The following is a 7,692-nucleotide window of genomic DNA, read 5'->3' as shown; positions in this document are numbered from 1 at the left end:
GACCTAGTTGTGTTAGGAACTGGATTGAGTGACCTTCTACATTGTTGTAGTTCTGTTTCTTGGCTTCGAAATGGTGGGTCTTACACCCCCATCCGATAATTGTAGTGAGAGTTGTGCCATTACCGCATTATGAGGTCAAATCCGGTTTTCATATCAAGGCCTTAGTTAAAGCCCTTTCTTAATTTCTGGTTTCCTCTATTGTTTGTAAATGTTTATGGAACCTTATTGGGGTCATGTTTGGCCTTGGTTTATGACTCGTTATCGAGTCTCATTGTATTTGTTTGCATGTTTTTAGGGCGTGACGGTGGTGCACAACGTTCTTTTGACTAAAGTGTTTGAAACCACATTGTGCTAGCTTGGTGAGTGTACTACTCACTTATGTGCTATTACATGGCTTTGATCTTTGTACTTGAGATGTTGAATGTTGATTGATCCAGGTGAGAGTGTACTTTATCACTTTCACATATTGTTCCGCATGTTATTGGAAAGTTATATGAAATACATGACTTCAAATATTATCCATGAGCTCAACCCCATTGGTTATTGATTGAATCGAGCCGGCGAGGGCTTGGTCGTGCCAATTAATGTGCCTTGGGGCAACATCATAGGGAATCTTGTAGTATGAGAGACTCTTGATTCCGGTTTACTCGAGTAATACCACAATGCAAGTGTTTGGATTTCGGGCCCGGTTGAGGAATGTTAGGAGGAAGGGAATGGAAGTTAAGAGGAGTCTACGGTTGGTTACCTTTCAGACATTGACGGAGAGTCAATGAGACCTGATCAAGAATTCAAACGAGGAAAAGGGCTCTTGAGAGCCACCCGTATCCTTTTATCCTCATTATTAATGTGTGGCTTTATTTATTTTGGTAAATTGGACTGTTAAGCTTGATGTATCCATGAACTTGGTTGCTTGAGTTGTATTCTCACTGGGCAATTAGCTCACCCCGTTCCTTTTGTTTTCCTTACAGGAATATGACTCTTTTGGAATGAATTTTGATAAATGGTTGCCAAATGAACTAGATGAATGACTCTTTTGTATTGTATATAAAATGGGACCCTAAATGTATCATTAGGGCCGTTTTCACTTTTGTTTTGGCAAACCATATATGTAGTGACTTTTGTATCACTTTTAAATGTCATTTTGGTTTGTAAAGGCTAAATGTTATGGGGTATATGTAATTCGATGTTTGGTTGGGTTCGGACGAGTCGGTTACTATTCATGGCCGACTCCGGATTTCATTTTCTTTTATTTTGGGTTATTTTGCCCTTTTGCCTTATTTGCGCGCGTTATAAGTTCCGGAACGTGAAAGATCGCTCTATACTGCACCGTTAGTCCTGGCGAGAGCTGGACAGGCAGTCCGCTAACCTCTTTGGTTCGCCTTAGGGGAAAGTGGGGCTGTCACATTCCGCAATTATGTTTAATGCTTAGCCCATAGGATCATAGCCACAAGAGATGGAAATGAGGAAAGCTCGGAAGGAACGAGAAGTAATTTAGAGACTCATGTTTATAGAAAACACACGAAACTTTATTGATAGGAGAATGTTACAAAGCAAGCCTAATCTTAAGCCTAATCCTAAGTCTAATCTTAACGAAGCCTAATCTTGATTACAAGCATAGGTTCCATCCTCTTTTATAGGGAGAGTGGTGGATAGAATTACATAAGCCCTGACTTCTAGATATGGTGACTCACCATATCACTTGATGACTCAATACCTTAACTACATGCCATATGTCTAGCTAGGTTCATGATTCATCATACATGCTAATGACTCAGTAGGACACGTGTCGGACTAATACACTAACCAGACAATGACTTATCACTCAACTGCTAACTCAGTAAGACACATGTCAAATTTGCTGATGACTCAGTAAGACACTTGCCAACCCTCTTGATGGTTCGGCAAGACATTTGTCAATATTCAAACTATCTTGACTATGACTCAACATCTTATTACATCATACATGACATCAGCTACTATATTACATCATTCATGACATCACATGTCCATGATGTCTTTGAGTCTTCTTTTGATTTTGGCTATATGCTACTACTTCTGTCTATCTGGTCAAATTTGGACCACTGTTCTAGGAGGTGATCAATTAGATGGTGACATGTCAGTATCATCAGGGTGAAGGGACCAAGATCATAGGGATCTTGAGAGTCCTGCATAGCATGGCATATCTGGTCTGCATAATCACCCTTGGCCCTTTGCACTTGATCCCAATGTACATGATTGAATTTGTAGTTCCACGAACTATGACTTCTTGGCCAAATTTCTAGAGAAATAACTTTATTTTCTTGGAAGAGATGGCATTGAGCTTTTGAGTATTCTATTTCTATAGCTTGGATGATGTAAGAGAAATGGTGGTACATCAAAAATGATTGTAGTGCTTGTACTTCTAAATCTTGATAGTGAAGTAGCTAGTATAACTGTGCGATCATATAGTCTGAGTGCTTGGTAAAAAGTTGGTTCCAGTAAGAAAAAGGCTTGAACTAGGTCAAGAACTTGACCAAATTGTGAGAGAGCCCCTTCCTAAACAGCGGGTAGTGAAACTCCATAAGGATGTAGAATTGGTGGCATGGTACCAAAAACACCATAGCAAGGGCTAAAGAAAATCCTTGGGCTAGCAAATGAAGATCTAGGAGAAAGGGTAGTTTGGATGGACACCCCAATAATTCAAGATAGATTCACCATAATTTCTAAAGATTTCAAGTTCATGGAAAATCCGTTGCTCTGTAAAGTGTGACTACTTCTAGGGAATGCTTAAGGACAGAAACTTCGAAGGGTACTCTAGTGGAATAGAAGATGATGCTAGAGAGAACATCATGATTTGTGGGTTGACTTGATCAGGTCTCGAAAAGAAATCTGCTACCATATTGAATTTTTCTTTGATGTGCTTGACAACAAAAGAATATTGTGAAAACCACATGGCCCATCAACGGAGTTGTGGGTGCGGAATAGTCTTCTATCTAAATTGAAGCATCTTAGAAAACCACCTCATGTCCATTTTTGCTAAGAAAGAGTGACCGATCAAGTAAACTGAGAACCGTTTAATTCCATATTTGACCGCCAATATTTCCTTGAAAGTAGAATGATAATGTTACTCCGATTCCTTGAACTTTCCACTTGCATACCCACATAGTTTTCTGTCTCCATCCACTTCTTCTAAGAGGATTATGCCCGAATATCTATCGCTTGCGTCAGTCTGTAGTAGGGCTGCAAACGAACCGAGCCGCTCGCGAGCGGCTCGACTCAAGTTCGATCAATATCGAGCTCGAGTTGGTTCGAGTCGAAATCAAGCTCGAACTCGAGCTCAAGATATTAAGCTCGTTAGCTCGCGAGCTCGAGTATATATATATATATTTTTTTTTAAGTATATATATATATATTTTTTTTATTTTAAGTATATAGATATTTATTTTTATTTTAATAGTAAAATTACATTTATATCCTTAATATTTTATTATTTATTAAGAAAAAAATATTATTTTATTTATTTTTAAAAAAATAAAAATAATTATTTTTATTTTTTTCGAGCTCGAGCTCGCTCGAATCAAGTCGATCTCGAGCTCGAGCTTGAAATTGTCGGCTCGTCAAGCTCGAGCTCAAGTTCGAGTTCACTAAAATTATGTCAAGCCTATCGAGCTCGAGTTCGAGTTCACTAAAATTATGTCAAGATTCGGCTCGATTAGACCAAAACTTGACTCGACTCGGCTCGTTTACAGACCTAGTCTGTAGGATCAGTTTTCCCGTGTCTAGCATGTGGAGTGTAGAAAGATCCTGTAGTTGGGCCTTGAGCTATTGGACTGCTTTTGTTTGAGATGATCCCCATGGAGGTGTATTCTTTTTTAGCATTTTGGCCAAAGGGCTGATGAGCTTGGCTACATGAGGGACAAAATCTCGGACATAGTTAACAATTCCAAGAAATTGTTGGATCTGCATGAGGGTGAGATTGTCATCTAGAAATTTGAGTGGTTCTTGACCAATATGGGCTTCTAGGCTAAAGGATTCACTAGAAAAGTCCATGCCGAGGAAAGAGAGCTAAGACCATTTTCTTTTCGAAAAGCATGACGCCGAAACCTTTGACTATTTAGGCAAACTCCTCAGATCACTTGTTGACATGGAATGCCTCGCAAGCCATTAGGAGTCTGATTTCTTGATCAAGTCTGAGAGTAGCAGCTCATGGCATTCTGGTTCTACCATCTATAAGTGTTTAGGATTCATTCTAGAATGGCTGGCCTTTGTAGGATTGATATCCTCATTCTTCTTGAAGGGAAGTCAAATGAAGAAATGCGGATTCTTCCATAATGGATTGGAAAACTTTTGGAGGAACTCAACATGAGAATTCGCACAACATTGTTCCACGATGAACTTGCGAAAATTCTCAATTTGTTCAAGTGACTATTGCAGATGGATTCTGGGGACTTCAATAAATGACTTGAAGAACTTCTTGGACTTTATCCAGTTAGGAAGAATATGGAATCTCTTTGATTGCTATTAGAGATCAAATCCAACAAGAATGTCTTTACTAGTTAAATCAGAACCAATGATCTTTGTCTGGACTATGCAATCTAGAAGGATTTGGACAACAATGGACTATTTAGTGATTAGCTTTGTATCAAAGATCTTGCCATCAGCAGTGTAAAATAGATGTTTTTCATACTCCCAAAGTTCTTCAGGAACGATATCCGGGGTCATCATTGACATAGTAGCTTCTGTGTCAAAGAAGGCAATGACTGGGATTGGTTTGTCATATTTGGATGGAAGAACATGAACCACTATCTGAGGCTGCTTCATGACTGGGAGTGCAGTACCTTGTGCTGGAATATCCAGAGAGATATGATAACACAGCTTTGAATCATCATCCGGGACATTTAATGCCAAGACCATCCGATCTGAGGGTCCGTCTTCCTTTGAGAAGAGGGACTCGAGATCATTTTCAGGACACATAAGAATTTCAATCTGTTGCTGGATATCAGAGATGAGATGAACTCCTTTCTTGTTCTGAGGGAAATTTTGGCAAAATGCCCCTTCTTGTGACAGATGCATTTGTGACAGATGCATTTGTCAGTCTTATGTTTGCAGCCGCTGTAACAAGTCTTTCTCCTTCGAAAATATCTCCATTTCCGTTTGACTGGCACTGAGTGGATGGATAGACCTTTACTCTATTGAATCTCCATTTTGAGGATCTGCAAGAAGTGCATCTTCCCTTGATTTCAAGGTCAGGTCGCTTACATGCTTGATCCAAACAAGGATCTCCTTTGAGATATTGGCACACAATGTGTCGCTTATGACATATATCGTCCAAAGAATGGAAGGCAACTTGGTGAATTTGTCTAGCCGTTCATCCTAAGATAGATCCATATTTGTGATGAATATACAGCTCTGCTCCTTTGTAAGAGGCTCAGGCAGCGAGCTCAAGAAAGCTTGCTTCAGACTTACTTCTGCACCAAAGGTGTAGAATAACTGGATCATTCTTTTGAAATGTTTATCCAAATTTTTACAATTGTAGGAATGGCATTTCATGTAGAAGAACCCTTTTCTCTTAGCCTCTTTATCTGCTGTAACATCTCCAAGGAAAACCATATGAAGAACACCAAGGACTACTGAGAAATCCTGCTGGGTGAGAAAATGCATCTTGTCTGTTTCTCCTAGAGTTGTCCACCAATCTTTGAGAGTACCAGTAAGTCTAGCAATGAATTTAGAGAGAATTTCATAGTTACTTTCCTTGACTAATTTCTTAGTAGACATCCAGGCTTGAAACTCTTGAAAGCGCCTGGCCCATTTTGTTGGAGGAATATCATCAATCATGAAGGCTTGAGTGCCTATTTTGCTCTTTCCCGATGAATGGGATGGTTCAATAACTTCTTCTTCATCAGGCTCGAGATCTATGATAGTTTCATCAGTAGTTCTCGCCATGTGGATTGCTGGAGCTAGTTCTAAGTTTGGAACTACATCTACAAATTCGCTAGATGAGGATTCTAAAGATTCTGGTGCCAAGGACTCCTCCGAGGAGGGTTCTTAAGGACTAATAGTATGAAGAAGAGAATAAGAAATTTTAACAAAAGTGGAATAAGGATTTTTAAGAGGTAGGGAGGTAGGATTTATCTGTTCAGGTTCGATAGCAACTTCAGGCAAGTAGCCTAGCCTATCTAAATTAGATTAACGGAAAGAGAGAGTTCTAGGTTCAGTAGCAAGAACATTAGAAGATAAAGAAGCCATGAGTACAAAGATTTCCTTTCTTACCTCTCTCAGTTTCCACTCAGCCAATGACAACAAAGGTATGGCTCTCCTTGCTCCTCCACCAACGAGAACAAAGGGCTAACTCTGACACCAGAGAAAAGGAAGTACATACAATGTTTCTCCTAGCAAGAAAAATGTGGGCTCGATTGATTTATGATTAGTTGCCACAGGACTTTCATATTCTCAAGAAAAAGATAATTTTTTCTTTTTTAAGAGAAAAGGTGGATCTGCATTTTTTTGTACTTTAGCATATAATGCTAGTTAGTATAGCCCTTGCTGTGTTGCACTTTATGGTGCTCTTCTTTATTGTGCAAATTTTAGATAACCAGAACCCAACACCAATTTCTAGTTATATGTCACACCCCAAAGAGGGAAAAAAAAAAGGTGATGCCACTCATGTTGCAGTATTTTTATTTTGTTGCACCTTATGCTTCCTTTCTTTTCTCTGATTCACATGGGCTCACCATAATCACCATGGCTACCGTTACCACCGTTACCACCATCACCAAAACCACCCAAAACACCATCACCATTGTAGCACTACCAATATAAATCACCATGCGTTCAAGGGAAAAGACCAAGAGAGAAAACCCATAGGGAAGGGAAGTAGAAAAAAGGGTGCAACAAAAGAAGTTAGGTAACCACACATGACCAAATAAGTGAGGTAACCACACATGACGAAATAAGTGATGGGTGAAGAGAAAATATGAGAATAAGAGTTATAACTTGCATGGCAGAGAAAGGGATGGGGACAAGAAAAATGGAAGATGAGAATATGTTTGACACTCGGATCGTATGGTGACTCAACCAAACTCAAAGATCAGAGGTCAATTGGTCGAATTCGGTGATGTCATTTTTGTTTCACCCTCATATCACTTGCCCATCAAATTTGTAAAAGATAACCAAATTGCAAACTTTACGAGTGACAAATGAATATCAATCATTTAAAAGGAATTTTATGTAAAACATAACAATCAATTTTAAAATTAATTGTTAATGTTTCTAAAGTTCCAATGCACATTTATGAGACTAAATTTTTTTGAAAGGACAAGTATTGAACACAATTGAGGTGCATTTATGATGGTATAGTTGCATAGAGAAATTGCAAAAGAAATTTAGGAGTGCAATTATAGTTCTTCAACATATTAGGGGCCAAAACAAAAATATTAGAAAGTGTTAATCATAAAAGGCAATCCCTTGTCTTACATCACCTTCTCCAGCATTCATCTCCTTTTTACGGTTTCCTTTCTTCCCTTCTCCCTTTTTTTTTAGTTTCTAATTTTTTCGTTGTTTTCGTTGTTTTCTTCTATTTTTTATTTTACATTCATAGATCTTTTTGAAGATGACAATAGCCATAGAGAATGTTGTAAAACTCAACTCGAGCTAGACTATCGAATTGATTGACTAGTGGACCAGTCTACTTTTTTGTCTAAGCAGGCCCTTAAA

This window comes from Coffea arabica, chromosome 9e (genome assembly GCF_036785885.1).
Source record: "Coffea arabica cultivar ET-39 chromosome 9e, Coffea Arabica ET-39 HiFi, whole genome shotgun sequence".
Classification (NCBI taxonomy): domain Eukaryota; kingdom Viridiplantae; phylum Streptophyta; class Magnoliopsida; order Gentianales; family Rubiaceae; genus Coffea; species Coffea arabica.
The sequence above is the reverse complement of the archived record's forward strand: the minus strand, read 5'-3'. Positions refer to the sequence as shown.